General features: G+C 44.4%; 21 non-coding genes across 21 annotated transcripts; all 21 read left to right on the top strand.

Annotated features, from left to right (window-relative positions):
- Positions 1-862: 862 nt before the first annotated feature.
- trnag-gcc (transfer RNA glycine (anticodon GCC)) lies at positions 863-933 on the top strand. Its single transcript has one exon. It is a non-coding gene; the product is annotated as a tRNA-Gly (tRNA).
- Positions 934-1,079: 146 nt separating this feature from the next.
- Positions 1,080-1,150, top strand: trnag-gcc (transfer RNA glycine (anticodon GCC)). Its single transcript has one exon. It is a non-coding gene; the product is annotated as a tRNA-Gly (tRNA).
- Positions 1,151-2,628: 1,478 nt separating this feature from the next.
- trnag-gcc (transfer RNA glycine (anticodon GCC)) lies at positions 2,629-2,699 on the top strand. Its single transcript has one exon. It is a non-coding gene; the product is annotated as a tRNA-Gly (tRNA).
- A 1,700-nt stretch (positions 2,700-4,399) lies between these two features.
- trnag-gcc (transfer RNA glycine (anticodon GCC)) lies at positions 4,400-4,470 on the top strand. The gene has a single exon. It is a non-coding gene; the product is annotated as a tRNA-Gly (tRNA).
- Positions 4,471-4,603: 133 nt separating this feature from the next.
- trnag-gcc (transfer RNA glycine (anticodon GCC)) lies at positions 4,604-4,674 on the top strand. Its single transcript has one exon. It is a non-coding gene; the product is annotated as a tRNA-Gly (tRNA).
- A 1,483-nt stretch (positions 4,675-6,157) lies between these two features.
- Positions 6,158-6,228, top strand: trnag-gcc (transfer RNA glycine (anticodon GCC)). Its single transcript has one exon. It is a non-coding gene; the product is annotated as a tRNA-Gly (tRNA).
- A 146-nt stretch (positions 6,229-6,374) lies between these two features.
- trnag-gcc (transfer RNA glycine (anticodon GCC)) lies at positions 6,375-6,445 on the top strand. The gene has a single exon. It is a non-coding gene; the product is annotated as a tRNA-Gly (tRNA).
- A 1,477-nt stretch (positions 6,446-7,922) lies between these two features.
- trnag-gcc (transfer RNA glycine (anticodon GCC)) lies at positions 7,923-7,993 on the top strand. The gene has a single exon. It is a non-coding gene; the product is annotated as a tRNA-Gly (tRNA).
- A 146-nt stretch (positions 7,994-8,139) lies between these two features.
- On the top strand, positions 8,140-8,210 carry trnag-gcc (transfer RNA glycine (anticodon GCC)). The gene has a single exon. It is a non-coding gene; the product is annotated as a tRNA-Gly (tRNA).
- Positions 8,211-9,693: 1,483 nt separating this feature from the next.
- Positions 9,694-9,764, top strand: trnag-gcc (transfer RNA glycine (anticodon GCC)). The gene has a single exon. It is a non-coding gene; the product is annotated as a tRNA-Gly (tRNA).
- Positions 9,765-9,910: 146 nt separating this feature from the next.
- Positions 9,911-9,981, top strand: trnag-gcc (transfer RNA glycine (anticodon GCC)). The gene has a single exon. It is a non-coding gene; the product is annotated as a tRNA-Gly (tRNA).
- A 1,497-nt stretch (positions 9,982-11,478) lies between these two features.
- On the top strand, positions 11,479-11,549 carry trnag-gcc (transfer RNA glycine (anticodon GCC)). Its single transcript has one exon. It is a non-coding gene; the product is annotated as a tRNA-Gly (tRNA).
- Positions 11,550-11,695: 146 nt separating this feature from the next.
- Positions 11,696-11,766, top strand: trnag-gcc (transfer RNA glycine (anticodon GCC)). The gene has a single exon. It is a non-coding gene; the product is annotated as a tRNA-Gly (tRNA).
- Positions 11,767-13,262: 1,496 nt separating this feature from the next.
- On the top strand, positions 13,263-13,333 carry trnag-gcc (transfer RNA glycine (anticodon GCC)). The gene has a single exon. It is a non-coding gene; the product is annotated as a tRNA-Gly (tRNA).
- Positions 13,334-13,479: 146 nt separating this feature from the next.
- Positions 13,480-13,550, top strand: trnag-gcc (transfer RNA glycine (anticodon GCC)). Its single transcript has one exon. It is a non-coding gene; the product is annotated as a tRNA-Gly (tRNA).
- A 1,479-nt stretch (positions 13,551-15,029) lies between these two features.
- Positions 15,030-15,100, top strand: trnag-gcc (transfer RNA glycine (anticodon GCC)). Its single transcript has one exon. It is a non-coding gene; the product is annotated as a tRNA-Gly (tRNA).
- A 146-nt stretch (positions 15,101-15,246) lies between these two features.
- trnag-gcc (transfer RNA glycine (anticodon GCC)) lies at positions 15,247-15,317 on the top strand. The gene has a single exon. It is a non-coding gene; the product is annotated as a tRNA-Gly (tRNA).
- Positions 15,318-16,814: 1,497 nt separating this feature from the next.
- On the top strand, positions 16,815-16,885 carry trnag-gcc (transfer RNA glycine (anticodon GCC)). The gene has a single exon. It is a non-coding gene; the product is annotated as a tRNA-Gly (tRNA).
- A 146-nt stretch (positions 16,886-17,031) lies between these two features.
- Positions 17,032-17,102, top strand: trnag-gcc (transfer RNA glycine (anticodon GCC)). The gene has a single exon. It is a non-coding gene; the product is annotated as a tRNA-Gly (tRNA).
- A 1,497-nt stretch (positions 17,103-18,599) lies between these two features.
- trnag-gcc (transfer RNA glycine (anticodon GCC)) lies at positions 18,600-18,670 on the top strand. The gene has a single exon. It is a non-coding gene; the product is annotated as a tRNA-Gly (tRNA).
- Positions 18,671-18,816: 146 nt separating this feature from the next.
- On the top strand, positions 18,817-18,887 carry trnag-gcc (transfer RNA glycine (anticodon GCC)). The gene has a single exon. It is a non-coding gene; the product is annotated as a tRNA-Gly (tRNA).
- The last annotated feature ends 355 nt before the right edge of the window (positions 18,888-19,242 follow it).

The raw sequence follows: 19,242 nt of genomic DNA, 5'->3' as shown, positions 1-19,242 counted from the left end.
ACAGTCTCACACATGTGTGTAAACATCGCTAGTATCTTTACAGTACTCTTTACCAAGATAAGTGGGAGGAGGCGATGTTTCACGTTACTCGTTTTCGGAGTCCATTTGGAGATTCACACCTCATTCACCTGAGGCAATGTTGGTGGATAATTGTCTCCCCCTAAGGAGTCCCTTGTGTTGCAACTAGGATAATGCCAGCTTCTCAACTCTTTCCATAAAGCTGACATTCCTCAACCTTGGCGAATGCTGATTCACCCCTTCCTTTCCTGTTTCGCAAACACGGACCTACATTCGAGAGCATGATGACGAGGATGACACATGGGGAATCAGGACACAGGATTTGACAGCATTGTGCCAATGTTGTTGGGTTCATGGTGCAGAGGCCTGCATAACTGAAATGATGATGTGAGTTCAAATGTAACCAAGGCTGGTAGCGGTATAAAAGCCATCATCCAAACATAGGTTGTTTGGTGGAGGTGTGAAATCCCACTTTACTGTAACGCAGCATTAGGATAATTAGCCAACCTGGCTGTAAAATCGGAAAGATGCACAACATGTTATTCTGAAAGGAAGGAGCCGTCTGTCATCAAGCCATGGAATTTGCAGTCTGGCCTAGTGGAAGCACTGTTAGCTTTGCGTGAAGAAAAGTAGCGGTCTGATGATATTGCAGTGTAGCATTAGGTGATATTGTAGTGGTGTGAAGTGAGAGCACAGGAGGTTTATGCGCTGCTGTGCCCGAAGTTTACGTAAAGAAATTTGTTGACATTTGGGGAAAGGGAGGACAAAGTGAGGAAATGCAAATGCTGCTGAGTGAAAGCATTGGGGAAAAAAAGGAGAACATCACGAGCTTGATAATGGAGTTGCATTGGTGGTTCAGTGGTAGAATTCTCGCCTGCCACGCGGGAGGCCCGCGTTCGATTCCCGGCCAATGCAAGATCGACTAGTGTTGCACTGTTATTTTTCATCTTTACACTGCATCTCTCTGCTGGTTACATGCAGTTTTCTTTGGCTAACACACATCAACATCTGTTAGCAACTCAGGCATTGTGCATGAAAGTTCAGCTTCAGTTGTGTGGCTTGCATTGGTGGTTCAGTGGTAGAATTCTCGCCTGCCACGTGAGATGCCCGGCTTTGATTCCCGGCCAATGCATCGCAGCTCTTTTGCATTCCTCTGCTCAGCAATTTTTCATTCCTCTCTACATTCTTACCACCAGCTTTCTTTTATCACAACTACATTTTCACCACACACTCCCTCCGCATCAATCTCTTTACCACTTTCCTCATGCTCATTTTCAACATCTGCTTACAACACTCTCCCTTTTCCTGTCCGCTTCACCACTCACAGCTGCAAACACTCATTCCTCTTCAATTAAAACCCTCCTCCTCTCACTTCTTTTTAACCCTTCACAACATTTTTACCTTCATTGCCTTAAGAAAAGTTCAAACAAACTTTGCACAAACTGATAATTTTTCACTGGACTCTTTTTTTACAATGTCTTTTCATTCACCTTTTTCCATTGTCACAAATAACCAGCGAAATCACAGGAATTCCACAGCATAGCAAAATATGTCAACGTATATATACAGAGGAGAACACAAGCACAACAATACAATTGGACCAGTACAAATATCATGAGACAAAGAAGAGAAAAAGCAGCTCGTTCAAAGCTCATTCAGCCTCTCAGAACATTCCGGCTAAGGAGGAATGGCCCAAACATAAAGGGGCAACAGGATACCGGCCACAGAAAAGGACAAGCCCAGACACGCACAGTCTCACACATGTGTGAAAACATCGCGAGTATCTTTACGGTACTCTTTTCCAAGAGAAGTGGGACGAGGCGATGTTTCACGTTACTCGTTTTCGGAGTCCATTTGGAGATTCACACCTCATTCACCTGAGGCAATGTTGGTGGGTAATTGTCTCCCCCTAAGGAGTCCCTTCTGTTGCAACTAGGATAATGCCAGCTTCTCAACTCTTTCCATAAAGCTGACATTCCTCAACCTTGGCGAATGCTGATTCACCCCTTCCTTTCCTGTTTCGCAAACACGGACCTACATTCGAGAGCATGATGACCAGGATGACACATGGGGAATCAGGACACAGGATGTGACAGCATTGTGCCAATGTTGTTGGGTTCATGGTGCAGAGGCCTGCATAACTGAAATGATGATGTGAGTTCAAATGTAACCAAGGCTGGTAGCGGTATAAAAGCCATCATCCAAACATAGGTTGTTTGGTGGAGGTGTGAAATCCCACTTTACTGTAACGCAGCATTAGGATAATTAGCCCACCTGGCTGTAATATCGGAAAGATGCACAACATATTATTCTGAAAGGAAGGAGCCGTATGTCATCAAGCCATGGAATTTGCAGTCTGGCCTAGTGGAAGCACTGTTAGCTTGCGTTGAGAAAAGTAGCGGCCTGATGATATTGCAGTGTAGCATTAGGTGATATTGTAGTGGTGTGAAGTGAGAGCACAGGAGGTTTATGCGCTGCTGTGCCCGAAGTTTTAGTGAAGAGATTTGTTTCAATTTGGGGAAAGAGAGGACAAAGTGAGGAAATGGTAATGCTGCTGAGTGAAAGCATTGGGGAAAAAAAGGAGAACATCATGAGATTGGAAGTGGAGTTGCATTGGTGGTTCAGTGGTAGAATTCTCGCCTGCCACGCGGGAGGCCTGGGTTCGATTCCCGGCCAATGCAAGATCGACTGGTGTTGCATTGTTATTTCTCTTCTTTACGCTGCGTCTCTCTGCTGGTTCCATGCAGTTTGCTTTGGCTGGCACACATCAACATCTGTTCGCAACTCAAGCATTGGGCTTGAAAGTTCAGCTTCAGTTGTGTGGTTTGCATTGGTGGTTCAGTGGTAGAATTCTTGCCTGCCATGCAGGATGCCCAGGTTCGATTCCCAGCCAATGCGTTACAGCTCTTATGCATTCATCTGCTCAGCAATTGTTCATTTCTCTCTACATTCTTACCACCAGCTTTCTTTTATCACAACTACATTTTCACTATACACTCCCTCCGCATCAATCTCTTTATCACTTTCCTCATGCTCATTTCAACATCTGCTTCACAACACTCTCCCTTTTCCTGTCCGCTTCACCACACACAGCTGCAAACACTCATTCCTCTTCAATTAAAACCCTCCTCCTCTCACTTCTTTTTCACCCTTCACAATTTTTGTACCTTCATTGTCTTAAGAAAAGTTCAAACAAGCTTTGCAAAAACTGATAATTGTTCAATGGACTCTTTTTTTTTTACAAAGTATTTTCATTCACCTTTTTTCCATTGTCACAAATAACCAGCAAAATCACCGGAATTCCACAGCATAGCAAAATATCTCAAAATATATATATACAGAGGAGAACAGAAGCACAACAATACAATTGGACCAGTACAAATACCATGAGACAAAGAAGAGAAAAAGCAGCTCGTCCAAAGATCATTCAGCCTTTCAGAACATCCCGGCTAAGTAGGAATGGCCCAAACATAAAGGGGCAACAGGATACCGGCCACAGAACAGGACAAGGCCCAGACACGCACAGTCTCACACATGTGTGAAAACATCGCGAGTATCTTCACAGCACTCTTTTCCAAGAGAAGTGGGAGGACGAGATGTTTCACGTTGCTCGTTTTTGGAGTCCATTTGGAGATTTACACCTCATTCAGCTGAGGCAATGTTGGTGGGAAATTGTCTCCCCCTAAGGAGTCCCTTCTGTTGCAACTAGGATAATGCCAGCTTCTCAACTCTTTCCATAAAGCTGGCATTCCTCAACCTTGGCGAATGCTGATTCACCCCTTCCTTTCCTGTTTCGCAAACACGGGCGTACATTCGAGAGCATGATGACCGGGATGACACATGGGGAATCAGGACACAGGATGTGACAGCTGTGCCAATGTTGTTGGGTTCATGGTGCAGAGGCCTGCATAACTGAAATGATGATGTGAGTTCTAATGTAACCAAGGATGGTAGCGGTATAAAAGCCATCATCCAAACATAGGTTGTTTGGTGGAGGTGTGAAATCCCACTTTACTGTAACGCAGCATTAGGATAATTAGCCAACCTGGCTGTAAAATCGGAAAGATGCACAACATATTATTCTGAAAGGAAGGAGCCGTATGTTATCAAGCCATGGAATTTGCAGTCTGGCCTAGTGGAAGCACTGTTAGCTTTGCGTGAAGAAAAGTAGCGGCCTGATGATATTGCAGTGTAGCATTAGGTGATCTGTAGTGGTGTGAAGTGAGAGCACATGAGGTTTATGCCCTGCTGTGCCCGAAGTTTAGGTAAAGAAATTTGTTGCAATTTGGGGAAAGAGAGGACAAAGTGAGGAAATGGAAATGCTGCTGAGTGAAAGCATTGGGGAAAAAAAGGAGAACATCATGAGATTGATAGTGCAGTTGCATTGGTGGTTCAGTGGTAGAATTCTCGTCTGCCATGCGGGAGGCCCGGGTTCGATTCCCGGCCAATGCAAGATCGACTGGTGTTGCACTGTTATTTCTCATCTTTACACTGCATCCATGCAGTATTCTTTGGCTAACACACATCAACATCTGTTAGCAACTCAGGCATTGGGGTTGAAAGTTCAGCTTCAGTTATGTCGCTTGCATTGGTGGTTCAGTGGTAGAATTCTCACCTGCCACGTGAGAGGTCCGGGTTGGATTCCCGGCCAATACATTGCAGCTCCTTTGCATTCCTCTGCTCAGCAATTTTTCCTTCCTCTCTACATTCTTACCACCAGCTTTCTTTTATCACAACTACATTTTCACCATACACTCCCTCCGCATCAATCTCTTTACCACTTTCCTCATGCTCATTTTCAACATCTGCTTCACAACACTCTCCCTTTTCCTGTCCGCTTCACCACTCCCAGCTGCAAACACTCATTCCTCTTCAATTAAAACCCTCCTCCTCTCACTTCTTTTTCACCTTTCACAACATTTTTACCTTCATTGCCTTCAGAAAAGTTCAAACAAACTTTGCACAAACTGATAATTTTTCACTGGACTCTTTTTTTTTACAATGTCTTTTCATTCACCTTTTTCCATTGTCACAAATAGCCAGCTAAATCACAGGAATTCCACAGCATAGCAAAATATGTCAACATATATATATACAGAGGAGAATACAAGCACAACAATACAATTGGACCAGTACAAATACCATGAGACAAAGAAGAGAAAAAGCAGCTCGTTCAAAGCTCATTCAGCCTCTCAGAACATTCCGGCTAAGGAGGAATGGCCCAAACATAAAGGGGCAACAGGATACCGGCCACAGAACAGGACAAGGCCCAGACACGCACAGTCTCACACATGTGTGTAAACGTCGCAAGTATCTTTACAGTACTCTTTTCCAAGATAAGTGGGAGGAGGCGATGTTTCACGTTAATCGTTTTCGGAGTCCATTTGGAGATTCACACCTCATTCACCTGAGGCAATGTTGGTGGGTAATTGTCTCCCCCTAGGGAGTCCCTTGTGTTGCAACTAGGATAATGCCAGCTTCTCAACTCTTTCCATAAAGCTGACATTCCTCAACCTTGGCGAATGCTGATTCACCCCTTCCTTTCCTGTTTTGCAAACACGGACCTACATTCGAGAGCATGATGACGAGGATGACACATGGGGAATCAGGACACAGGATGTGACAGCATTGTGCCAATATTGTGGGTTCATGGTGCAGAGGCCTGCATAACTGAAATGATGATGTGAGTTCTAATGTAACCAAGGCTGGTAGCGGTATAAAAGCCATTATCCAAACATAGGTTGTTTGGTGGAGGTGTGAAATCCCACTTTACTGTAACGCAGCATGAGGATAATTAGCCAACCTGGCTGTAAAATCGGAAAGATGCACAACATATTATTCTGAAAGGAAGGAGCCGTATGTTATCAAGCCATGGAATTTGCAGTCTGGCCTAGTGGAAGCACTGTTAGCTTTGCGTGAAGAAAAGTAGCAGCCTGATGATATTGCAGTGTAGCATTAGGTGATCTGTCGTGGTGTGAAGTGAGAGCACAGGAGGTTTATGCGCTGCTGTGCCCGAAGTTTAGGTAAAGAAATTTGTTGCAATTTGGGGAAAGTGAGGACAAAGTGAGGAAATGGAAATGCTGCTGAGTGAAAGCATTGGGGAAAAAAAGGAGAACATCATGAAATTGATCGTGGAGTTGCATTGGTGGTTCAGTGGTAGAATTCTCGCCTGCCACGCGGGAGGCCCGGGTTCGATTCCCGGCCAATGCAAGATTGACTGGTGTTGCACTGTTATTTCTCATCTTTACACTGCATCTCTCTGCTGGTTACATGCAGTTTTCTTTGGCGAACACACATCAACATCTGTTAGCAACTCAGGCATTGGGCTTGAAAGTTCAGCTTCAGTTGCGTGGCTTGCATTGGTGGTTCAGTGGTAGAATTCTCGCCTGCCACGCGGGAGGCCCGGGTTTGATTCCCGGCAAATGCATCACAGCTCTTTTGCATTCCTGTGCTCAGCAATTTTTCATTCCTCTCTCCATTCTTACCACCAGCTTTCTTTTATCGCAACTACATTTTCACCACACCCTCCGCATCAATCTCTTTACCACTTTCCTCATGCTCATTTTCAACATCTGCTTCACAACACTCTCCCTTTTCCTGTCCGCTTCACCACTCCCAGCTGCAAACACTCATTCCTCTTCAATTAAAACCCTCCTTCCCTGACTTCTTTTTCACCTTCCACAACATTTTTACCTTCATTGCCTTCAGAAAAGTTCAAACAAACTTTGCACAAACTGATAATTTTTCACTGGACTCTTTTTTTACAAAGTCTTTTCATTCACCTTTTTCCATTGTCACAAATAACCAGCTAAATCACAGGAATTCCACAGCATAGCAAAATATGTCAATGTATATATACAGAGGAGAACACAAGCACAACAATACAATTGGACCAGTACAAATATCATGAGACAAAGAAGAGAAAAAGCAGCTCGTTCAAAGCTCATTCAGCCTCTCAGAACATTCCGGCGAAGGAGGAATGGCCCAAACATAAAGGGGCAACAGGATACCGGCCACGGAACAGGACAAGGCCCAGACACGCACAGTCTCACACATGTGTGTCAACATCGCTAGTATCTTTACAGTACTCTTTACCAAGATAAGTGGGAGGAGGCGATGTTTCACGTTACTCGTTTTCGGAGTCCATTTGGAGATTCACACCTCATTCACCTGAGGCAATGTTGGTGGATAATTGTCTCCCCCTAAGGAGTCCCTTGTGTTGCAACTAGGATATTGCCAGCTTCTCAACTCTTTCCATAAAGCTGACATTCCTCAACCTTGGCGAATGCTGATTCACCCCTTCCTTTCCTGTTTCGCAAACACGGACCTACATTCGAGAGCATGATGACGAGGATGACACATGGGGAATCAGGACACAGGATGTGACAGCATTGTGCCAATGTTGTTGGGTTCATGGTGCAGAGGCCTGCATAACTGAAATGATGATGTGAGTTCAAATGTAACCAAGGCTGGTAGCGGTATAAAAGCCATCATCCAAACATAGGTTGTTTGGTGGAGGTGTGAAATCCCACTTTACTGTAACGCAGCATTAGGATAATTAGCCAACCTGGCTGTAAAATCGGAAAGATGCACAACATGTTATCCTGAAAGGAAGGAGCCGTCTGTCATCAAGCCATGGAATTTGCAGTCTGGCCTAGTGGAAGCACTGTTAGCTTTGCGTGAAGAAAAGTAGCGGTCTGATGATATTGCAGTGTAGCATTAGGTGATATTGTAGTGGTGTGAAGTGAGAGCACAGGAGGTTTATGCGCTGCTGTGCCCGAAGTTTAGGTAAAGAAATTTGTTGACATTTGGGGAAAGAGAGGACAAAGTGAGGAAATGCAAATGCTGCTGAGTGAAAGCATTGGGGAAAAAAAGGAGAACATCACAAGCTTGATAATGGAGTTGCATTGGTGGTTCAGTGGTAGAATTCTCACCTGCCACGTGGGAGGCCTGGGTTCGATTCCCGGCCAATGCAAGATTGACTGGTGTTGCACTGTTATTTCTCATCTTTACACTGCATCTCTCTGCTGGTTACATGCAGTTTTCTTTGGCTAACACACATCAACATCTGTTAGCAACTCAGGCATTGTGCATGAAAGTTCAGCTTCAGTTGTGTGTCTTGCATTGGTGGTTCAGTGGTAGAATTCTCACCTGCCACGTGAGAGGCCCGGGTTGGATTCCCGGCCAATACATTGCAGCTCCTTTGCATTCCTCTGCTCAGCAATTTTTCCTTCCTCTCTACATTCTGACCACCAGCTTTCTTTTATCACAACTACATTTTCACCATACACTCCCTCCGCATCAATCTCTTTACCAATTTCCTCATGCTCATTTTCAACATCTGCTTCACAACCCTCTCCCTTTTCCTGTCCGCTTCACCACTCCCAGCTCCAAACACTCATTCCTCTTCAATTAAAACCCTCCTTCCCTGACTTCTTTTTCACCTTCCACAACATTTTTACCTTCATTGCCTTCAGAAAAGTTCAAACAAACTTTGCACAAACTGATAATTTTTCACTGGACTCTTTTTTTTTACAATGTCTTTTCATTCACCTTTTTCCATTGTCACAAATAGCCAGCTAAATCACAGGAATTCCATAGCATAGCAAAATATGTCAACATATATATATACAGAGGAGAATACAAGCACAACAATACAATTGGACCAGTACAAATACCATGAGACAAAGAAGAGAAAAAGCAGCTCGTTCAAAGCACATTCAGCCTCTCAGAACATTCCGGCTAAGGAGGAATGGCCCAAACATAAAGGGACAACAGGATACCGGCCACAGAACAGGACAAGGCCCAGACACGCACAGTCTCACACATGTGTGTAAACGTCGCGAGTATCTTTACAGTACTCTTTTCCAAGATAAGTGGGAGGAGGCGATGTTTCACGTTAATCGTTTTCGGAGTCCATTTGGAGATTCACACCTCATTCACCTGAGGCAATGTTGGTGGGTAATTGTCTCCCCCTAGGGAGTCCCTTGTGTTGCAACTAGGATAATGCCAGCTTCTCAACTCTTTCCATAAAGCTGACATTCCTCAACCTTGGCGAATGCTGATTCACCACTTCCTTTCCTGTTTTGCAAACACGGTCCTACATTCGAGATAATGATGACCAGGATGACACATGGGGAATCAGGACACAGGATGTGACAGCATTGTGCCAATGTTGTGGGTTCATGGTGCAGAGGCCTGCATAACTGAAATGATGATGTGAGTTCTAATGTAACCAAGGCTGGTAGCGGTATAAATGCCATTATCCAAACATAGGTTGTTTGGTGGAGGTGTGAAATCCCACTTTACTGTAACGCAGCATTAGGATAATTAGCCAACCTGGCTGTAAAATCGGAAAGATGCACAACATATTATTCTGAAAGGAAGGAGCCGTGTGTTATCAAGCCATGGAATTTGCAGTCTGGCCTAGTGGAAGCACTGTTAGCTTTGCGTGAAGAAAAGTAGCGGCCTGATGATATTGCAGTGTAGCATTAGGTGATCTGTAGTGGTGTGAAGTGAGAGCACATGTGGTTTATGCGCTGCTGTGCCCGAAGTTTAGGTAAAGAAATTTGTTGCAATTTGGGGAAAGAGAGGACAAAGTGAGGAAATGGAAATGCTGCTGAGTGAAAGCATTGGGGAAAAAAAGGAGAACATCATGAGATTGATAGTGCAGTTGCATTGGTGGTTCAGTGGTAGAATTCTCGTCCGCCATGCGGAAGGCCCGGGTTCGATTCCCGGCCAATGCAAGATCGACTGGTGTTGCACTGTTATTTCTCATCTTTACACTGCATCACTCTGCTGGTTATATGCAGTTTTCTTTGGCTAACACACATCAACATCTGTTAGCAACTCAGGCATTGGGCTTGAAAGTTCAGCTTCAGTTGCTTGGCTTGCATTGGTGGTTCAGTGGTAGAATTCTCGCCTGCCACGCGGGACGCCCGGGTTCGATTCCCGGCCAATGCATCACAGCTCTTTTGCATTCCTGTGCTCAGCAATTTTTCATTCCTCTCTACATTCTTACCACCAGCTTTCTTTTATCGCAACTACATTTTCACCATACACTCCCTCCGCATCAATCTCTTTACCACTTTCCTCATGCTCATTTTCAACATCTGCTTCACAACACTCTCCCTTTTCCTGTCCGCTTCACCACTCACAGCTGCAAACACTCATTCCTCTTCAATTAAAACCCTCCTCCTCTCACTTCTTTTTAACCCTTCACAACATTTTTACCTTCATTGCCTTCAGAAAAGTTCAAACAAACTTTGCACAAACTGATAATTTTTCACTGGACTCTTTTTTTTTACAATGTCTTTTCATTCACCTTTTTCCATTGTCACAAATAGCCAGCTAAATCACAGGAATTCCACAGCATAGCAAAATATGTCAACATATATATATACAGAGGAGTATACAGAGGAGAACACAAGCACAACAATACAATTGGACCAGTACAAATACCATGAGACAAAGAAGAGAAAAAGCAGCTCGTTCAAAGCTCATTCAGCCTCTCAGAACATTCCGCCTAAGGAGGAATGGCCCAAACATAAAGGGGCAACAGGATACCGGCCACAGAACAGGACAAGGCCCAGACACGCACAGTCTCACACATGTGTGTAAACATCGCGAGTATCTTTACAGTACTCTTTTCCAAGATAAGTGGGAGGAGGCGATGTTTCACGTTACTCGTTTTCGGAGTCCATTTGGAGATTCACACCTCATTCACCTGAGGCAATGTTGGTGGATAATTGTCTCCCCCTAAGGAGTCCCTTGTGTTGCAACTAGGATATTGCCAGCTTCTCAACTCTTTCCATAAAGCTCACATTCCTCAACCTTGGCGAATGCTGATTCACCCCTTCCTTTCCTGTTTCGCAAACACGGACCTACATTCGAGAGCATGATGACCAGGATGACACATGGGGAATCAGGACACAGGATGTGACAGCATTGTGCCAATGTTGTTGGGTTCATGGTGCAGAGGCCTGCATAACTGAAATGATGATGTGAGTTCAAATGTAACCAAGGCTGGTAGCGGTATAAAAGCCATCATCCAAACATAGGTTGTTTGGTGGAGGTGTGAAATCCCACTTTACTGTAACGCAGCATTAGGATAATTAGCCAACCTGGCTGTAAAATCGGAAAGATGCACAACATGTTATTCTGAAAGGAACGAGCCGTCTGTCATCAAGCCATGGAATTTGCAGTCTGGCCTAGTGGAAGCACTGTTAGCTTTGCGTGAAGAAAAGTAGCGGCCTGATGATATTGCAGTGTAGCATTAGGTGATATTGTAGTGGTGTGAAGTGAGAGCACAGGAGGTTTATGCGCTGCTGTGCCCGAAGTTTAGGTAAAGAAATTTGTTGACATTTGGGGAAAGAGAGGACAAAGTGAGGAAATGCAAATGCCGCTGAGTGAAAGCATTGGGGAAAAAAAGGAGAACATCACAAGCTTGATAATGGAGTTGAATTGGTGGTTCAGTGGTAGAATTCTCGCCTGCCACGCGGGAGGCCCGGGTTCGATTCCCGGCCAATGCAAGATCGACTGGTGTTGCACTGTTATTTCTCATCTTTACACTGCATCTCTCTGCTGGTTACATGCAGTTTTCTTTGGCTAACACACATCAACATCTGTTAGCAACTCAGGCATTGTGCATGAAAGTTCAGCTTCAGTTGTGTGGCTTGCATTGGTGGTTCAGTGGTAGAATTCTCACCTGCCACGCGGGAGGCCCGGGTTGGATTCCCGGCCAATACATTGCAGCTCCTTTGCATTCCTCTGCTCAGCAATTTTTCCTTCCTCTCTACATTCTTACCACCAGCTTTCTTTTATCGCAACTACATTTTCACCATACACTCCCTCCGCATCAATCTCTTTACCACTTTCCTCATGCTCATTTTCAACATCTGCTTCACAACACTCTCCCTTTTCCTGTCCGCTTCACCACTCACAGCTGCAAACACTCATTCCTCTTCAATTAAAACCCTCCTCCTCTCACTTCTTTTTAACACTTCACAACATTTTTACCTTCATTGCCTTCAGAAAAGTTCAAACAAACTTTGCACAAACTGATAATTTTTCACTGGACTCTTTTTTTTTACAATGTCTTTTCATTCACCTTTTTCCATTGTCACAAATAGCCAGCTAAATCACAGGAATTCCACAGCATAGCAAAATATGTCAACATATATATATATACAGAGGAGTATACAGAGGAGAACACAAGCACAACAATACAATTGGACCAGTACAAATACCATGAGACAAAGAAGAGAAAAAGCAGCTCGTTCAAAGCTCATTCAGCCTCTCAGAACATTCCGCCTAAGGAGGAATGGCCCAAACATAAAGGGGCAACAGGATACCGGCCACAGAACAGGACAAGGCCCAGACACGCACAGTCACACATGTGTGTAAACATCGCGAGTATCTTTACAGTACTCTTTTCCAAGATAAGTGGGAGGAGGCGATGTTTCACGTTACTCGTTTTTGGAGTCCATTTGGAGATTCACACCTCATTCACCTGAGGCAATGTTGGTGGATAATTGTCTCCCCCTAAGGAGTCCCTTGTGTTGCAACTAGGATATTGCCAGCTTCTCAACTCTTTCCATAAAGCTGACATTCCTCAACCTTGGCGAATGCTGATTCACCCCTTCCTTTCCTGTTTCGCAAACACGGACCTACATTCGAGAGCATGATGACCAGGATGACACATGGGGAATCAGGACACAGGATGTGACAGCATTGTGCCAATGTTGTTGGGTTCATGGTGCAGAGGCCTGCATAACTGAAATGATGATGTGAGTTCAAATGTAACCAAGGCTGGTAGCGGTATAAAAGCCATCATCCAAACATAGGTTGTTTGGTGGAGGTGTGAAATCCCACTTTACTGTAACGCAGCATTAGGATAATTAGCCAACCTGGCTGTAAAATCGGAAAGATGCACAACATGTTATTCTGAAAGGAACGAGCCGTCTGTCATCAAGCCATGGAATTTGCAGTCTGGCCTAGTGGAAGCACTGTTAGCTTTGCGTGAAGAAAAGTAGCGGCCTGATGATATTACAGTGTAGCATTAGGTGATCTGTCGTGGTGTGAAGTGAGAGCACATGAGGTTTATGCGCTGCTGTGCCCGAAGTTTAGGTAAAGAAATTTGTTGCAATTTGGGGAAAGTGAGGACAAAGTGAGGAAATGGAAATGCTGCTGAGTGAAAGCATTGGGGAAAAAAAGGAGAACATCATGAAATTGATCGTGGAGTTGCATTGGTGGTTCAGTGGTATAATTCTCGCCTGCCACGCGGGAGGCCCGGGTTCAATTCCCGGCCAATGCAAGATTGACTGGTGTTGCACTGTTATTTCTCATCTTTACACTGCATCTCTCTGCTGGTTACATGCAGTTTTCTTTGGCTAACACACATCAACATCTGTTAGCAACTCAGGCATTGGGCTTGAAAGTTCAGCTTTAGTTGTGTGTCTTGCATTGGTGGTTCAGTGGTAGAATTCTCGCCTGCCACGCGGGAGGCCCGGGTTTGATTCCCGGCCAATGCATCACAGCTCTTTTGCATTCCTGTGCTCAGCAATTTTTCATTCCTCTCTACATTCTTACCACCAGCTTTCTTTTATCACAACTACATTTTCACCATTCACTCCCTCCGCATCAATCTCATTACCACTTTCCTCATGCTCATTTTCAACATCTGCTTCACAACACTCTCCCTTTTCCTGTCCGCTTCACCACTCACAGCTGCAAACACTCATTCCTCTTCAATTAAAACCCTCCTCCTCTCACTTCTTTTTAACCCTTCACAACATTTTTACCTTCATTGCTTTCAGAAACGTTCAAACAAACTTTGCACAAACTGATAATTTTTCACTGGACTCTTTTTTTACAAAGTATTTTCATTCACCTTTTTCCATTGTCACAAATAACCAGCTAAATCACAGGAATTCCACAGCATACCAAAATATGTCAACGTATATATACAGAGGAGAACACAAGCACAACAATACAATTGGACCAGTACAAATACCATGAGACAAAGAAGAGAAAAAGCAGCTCGTTCAAAGCTCATTCAGCCTCTCAGAACATTCCGGCTAAGGAGGAATGGCCCAAACATAAAGGGGCAACAGGATACCGGCCACAGAACAGGACAAGGCCCAGACAAGCACAGTCTCACACATGTGTGTAAACATCGCGAGTATCTTTGCAGTACTCTTTACCAAGATAAGTGGGAGGAGGCGATGTTTCACGTTACTCGTTTTCGGAGTCCATTTGGAGATTCACACCTCATTCACCTGAGGCAATGTTGGTGGATAATTGTGTCCCCCTAAGGAGTCCCTTGTGTTGCAACTAGGATATTGCCAGCTTCTCAACTCTTTCCATAAAGCTGACATTCCTCAACCTTGAGCAATGCTGATTCACCCCTTCCTTTCCTGTTTTGCAAACACGGACCTACATTCGAGAGCATGATGACCAGGATGACACATGGGGAATCAGGACACAGGATGTGACAGCATTGTGCCAATGTTGTGGGTTCATGGTGCAGAGGCCTGCATAACTGAAATGATGATGTGAGTTCAAATGTAACCAAGGCTGGTAGCGGTATAAAAGCCATTATCCAAAAATAGGTTGTTTGGTGGAGGTGTGAAATCCCACTTTACTGTAACGCAGCATTAGGATAATTAGCCAACCTGGCTGTAAAATCGGAAAGATGCACAACATATTATTCTGAAAGGAAGGAGCCGTATGTTATCAAGCCATGGAATTTGCAGTCTGGCCTAGTGGAAGCACTGTTAACTTTGCGTGAAGAAAAGTAGCGGCCTGATGATATTGCAGTGTAGCATTAGGTGATCTGTAGTGGTGTGAAGTGAGAGCACATGAGGTTTATGCGCTGCTGTGCCCGAAGTTTAGGTAAAGAAATTTGTTGCAATTTGGGGAAAGTGAGGACAAAGTGAGGAAATGGAAATGCGGCTGAGTGAAAGCATTGGGGAAAAAAAGGAGAACATCATGAAATTGATAGTGGAGTTGCATTGGTGGTTCAGTGGTAGAATTCTCGTCTGCCACGCGGGCGGCCCGGGTTCGATTCCCGGCCAATGCAAGATCGACTGGTGTTGCACTGTTATTTCTCATCTTTACACTGCATCACTCTGCTGGTTATATGCAGTTTTCTTTGGCTAACACACATCAACATCTGTTAGCAACTCAGGCATTGGGCTTGAAAGTTCCGCTTCAGTTGCGTGGCTTGCATTGGTGGTTCGGTGGTAGAATTCTCGCCTGCCACGCGGGACGCCCGGGTTCGATTCCCGGCCAATGCATCACAGCTCTTTTGCATTCCTGTGCTCAGCAATTTTTCATTCCTCTCTACATTCTTACCACCAGCTTTCTTTTATCGCAACTACATTTTCACCATACACTCCCTCCGCATCAATCTCTTTACCACTTCCCTCATGCTCATTTTCAACATCTGCTTCACAACACTCTCCCTTTTCCTGTCCGCTTCACCACTCACAGCTGCAAACACTCATTCCTGTTCAATTAAAACCCTCCTCCTCTCACTTCTTTTTAACCCTTCACAACATTTTTACCTTCATTGCCTTCAGAAAAGTTCAAACAAACTTTGCACAAACTGATAATTTTTCACTGGACTCTTTTTTTTTACAATGTCTTTTCATTCACCTTTTTCCATTGTCACAAATAGCCAGCTAAATCACAGGAATTCCACAGCATAGCAAAATATGTCAACATATATATATACAGAGGCGTATACAGAGGAGAACACAAGCACAACAATACAATTGGACCAGTACAAATACCATGAGACAAAGAAGAGAAAAAGCAGCTCGTTCAAAGCTCATTCAGCCTCTCAGAACATTCCGCCTAAGGAGGAATGGCCCAAACATAAAGGGGCAACAGGATACCGGCCACAGAACAGGACAAGGCCCAGACACGCACAGTCTCACACATGTGTGTAAACATCGCGAGTATCTTTACAGTACTCTTTTCCAAGATAAGTGGGAGGAGGCGATGTTTCACGTTACTCGTTTTCGGAGTCCATTTGGAGATTCACACCTCATTCACCTGAGGCAATGTTGGTGGATAATTGTCTCCCCCTAAGGAGTCCCTTGTGTTGCAACTAGGATATTGCCAGCTTCTCAACTCTTTCCATAAAGCTCACATTCCTCAACCTTGGCGAATGCTGATTCACCCCTTCCTTTCCTGTTTCGCAAACACGGACCTACATTCGAGAGCATGATGACCAGGATGACACATGGGGAATCAGGACACAGGATGTGACAGCATTGTGCCAATGTTGTTGGGTTCATGGTGCAGAGGCCTGCATAACTGAAATGATGATGTGAGTTCAAATGTAACCAAGGCTGGTAGCGGTATAAAAGCCATCATCCAAACATAGGTTGTTTGGTGGAGGTGTGAAATCCCACTTTACTGTAACGCAGCATTAGGATAATTAGCCAACCTGGCTGTAAAATCGGAAAGATGCACAACATGTTATTCTGAAAGGAACGAGCCGTCTGTCATCAAGCCATGGAATTTGCAGTCTGGCCTAGTGGAAGCACTGTTAGCTTTGCGTGAAGAAAAGTAGCGGCCTGATGATATTGCAGTGTAGCATTAGGTGATATTGTAGTGGTGTGAAGTGAGAGCACAGGAGGTTTATGCGCTGCTGTGCCCGAAGTTTAGGTAAAGAAATTTGTTGACATTTGGGGAAAGAGAGGACAAAGTGAGGAAATGCAAATGCCGCTGAGTGAAAGCATTGGGGAAAAAAAGGAGAACATCACAAGCGTGATAATGGAGTTGCATTGGTGGTTCAGTGGTAGAATTCTCGCCTGCCACGCGGGAGGCCCGGGTTCGATTCCCGGCCAATGCAAGATCGACTGGTGTTGCACTGTTATTTCTCATCTTTACACTGCATCTCTCTGCTGGTTACATGCAGTTTTCTTTGGCTAACACACATCAACATCTGTTAGCAACTCAGGCATTGTGCATGAAAGTTCAGCTTCAGTTGTGTGGCTTGCATTGGTGGTTCAGTGGTAGAATTCTCACCTGCCACGCGGGAGGCCCGGGTTGGATTCCCGGCCAATACATTGCAGCTCCTTTGCATTCCTCTGCTCAGCAATTTTTCCTGCCTCTCTACATTCTTACCACCAGCTTTCTTTTATCGCAACTACATTTTCACCATACACTCCCTCCGCATCAATCTCTTTACCACTTTCCTCATGCTCATTTTCAACATCTGCTTCACAACACTCTCCCTTTTCCTGTCCGCTTCACCACTCACAGCTGCAAACACTCATTCCTCTTCAATTAAAACCCTCCTCCTCTCACTTCTTTTTAACACTTCACAACATTTTTACCTTCATTGCCTTCAGAAAAGTTCAAACAAACTTTGCACAAACTGATAATTTTTCAATGGACTCTTTTTTTTTACAATGTCTTTTCATTCACCTTTTTCCATTGTCACAAATAGCCAGCTAAATCACAGGAATTCCACAGCATAGCAAAATATGTCAACATATATATATATACAGAGGAGTATACAGAGGAGAACACAAGCACAACAATACAATTGGACCAGTACAAATACCTTGAGACAAAGAAGAGAAAAAGCAGCTCGTTCAAAGCTCATTCAGCCTCTCAGAACATTCCGCCTAAGGAGGAATGGCCCAAACATAAAGGGGCAACAGGATACCGGCCACAGAACAGGACAATGCCCAGACACGCACAGTCACACATGTGTGTAAACATCGCGAGTATCTTTACAGTACTCTTTTCCAAGATAAGTGGGAGGAGGCGATGTTTCACGTTACTCGTTTTTGGAGTCCATTTGGAGATTCACACCTCATTCACCTGAGGCAATGTTGGTGGATAATTGTCTCCCCCTAAGGAGTCCCTTGTGTTGCAACTAGGATATTGCCAGCTTCTCAACTCTTTCCATAAAGCTGACATTCCTCAACCTTGGCGAATGCTGATTCACCCCTTCCTTTCCTGTTTCGCAAACACGGACCTACATTCGAGAGCATGATGACCAGGATGACACATGGGGAATCAGGACACAGGATGTGACAGCATTGTGCCAATGTTGTTGGGTTCATGGTGCAGAGGCCTGCATAACTGAAATGATGATGTGAGTTCAAATGTAACCAAGGCTGGTAGCGGTATAAAAGCCATCATCCAAACATAGGTTGTTTGGTGGAGGTGTGAAATCCCACTTTACTGTAACGCAGCATTAGGATAATTAGCCAACCTGGCTGTAAAATCGGAAAGATGCACAACATGTTATTCTGAAAGGAACGAGCCGTCTGTCATCAAGCCATGGAATTTGCAGTCTGGCCTAGTGGAAGCACTGTTAGCTTTGCGTGAAGAAAAGTAGCGGCCTGATGATATTGCAGTGTAGCATTAGGTGATATTGTAGTGGTGTGAAGTGAGAGCACAGGAGGTTTATGCGCTGCTGTGCCCGAAGTTTAGGTAAAGAAATTTGTTGACATTTGCGGAAAGAGAGGACAAAGTGAGGAAATGCAAATGCCGCTGAGTGAAAGCATTGGGGAAAAAAAGGAGAACATCACAAGCTTGATAATGGAGTTGGATTGGTGGTTCAGTGGTATAATTCTCGCTTGCCACGCGGGAGGCCCGGGTTCGATTCCCGGCCAATGCAAGATCGACTGGTGTTGCACTGTTATTTCTCATCTTTACACTGCATCTCTCTGCTAGTTACATGCAGTTTTCTTTGGCTAACACACATCAACATCTGTTAGCAACTCAGGCATTGTGCATGAAAGTTCAGCTTCAGTTGTGTGGCTTGCATTGGTGGTTCAGTGGTAGAATTCTCACCTGCCACGCGGGAGGCCCGGGTTGGATTCCCGGCCAATACAATGCAGCTCCTTTGCATTCCTCTGCTCAGCAATTTTTCCTTCCTCTCTACATTCTTACCACCAGCTTTCTTTTATCACAACTACATTTTCACCATACACTCCCTCCGCATCAATCTCTTTACCACTTTCCTCATGCTCATTTTCAACATCTGCTTCACAACACTCTCCCTTTTCCTGTCCGCTTCACCACTCCCAGCTGCAAACACTCATTCCTCTTCAATTAAAGACCTCCTTCCCTGACTTCTTTTTCACCTTTCACAACATTTTTACCTTCATTGCCTTAAGAAAAGTTCAAACAAACTTTGCACAAACTGATAATTTTTCACTGGACTCTTTTTTTTTTACAATGTCTTTT

The sequence above is a fragment of the Scyliorhinus torazame genome, chromosome 3 (assembly GCF_047496885.1).
Source record: "Scyliorhinus torazame isolate Kashiwa2021f chromosome 3, sScyTor2.1, whole genome shotgun sequence".
Lineage (NCBI taxonomy): Eukaryota > Metazoa > Chordata > Chondrichthyes > Carcharhiniformes > Scyliorhinidae > Scyliorhinus > Scyliorhinus torazame.
Note: the sequence above shows the minus strand (reverse complement) of the source record. Positions and strands in the feature narration are given on the sequence as shown.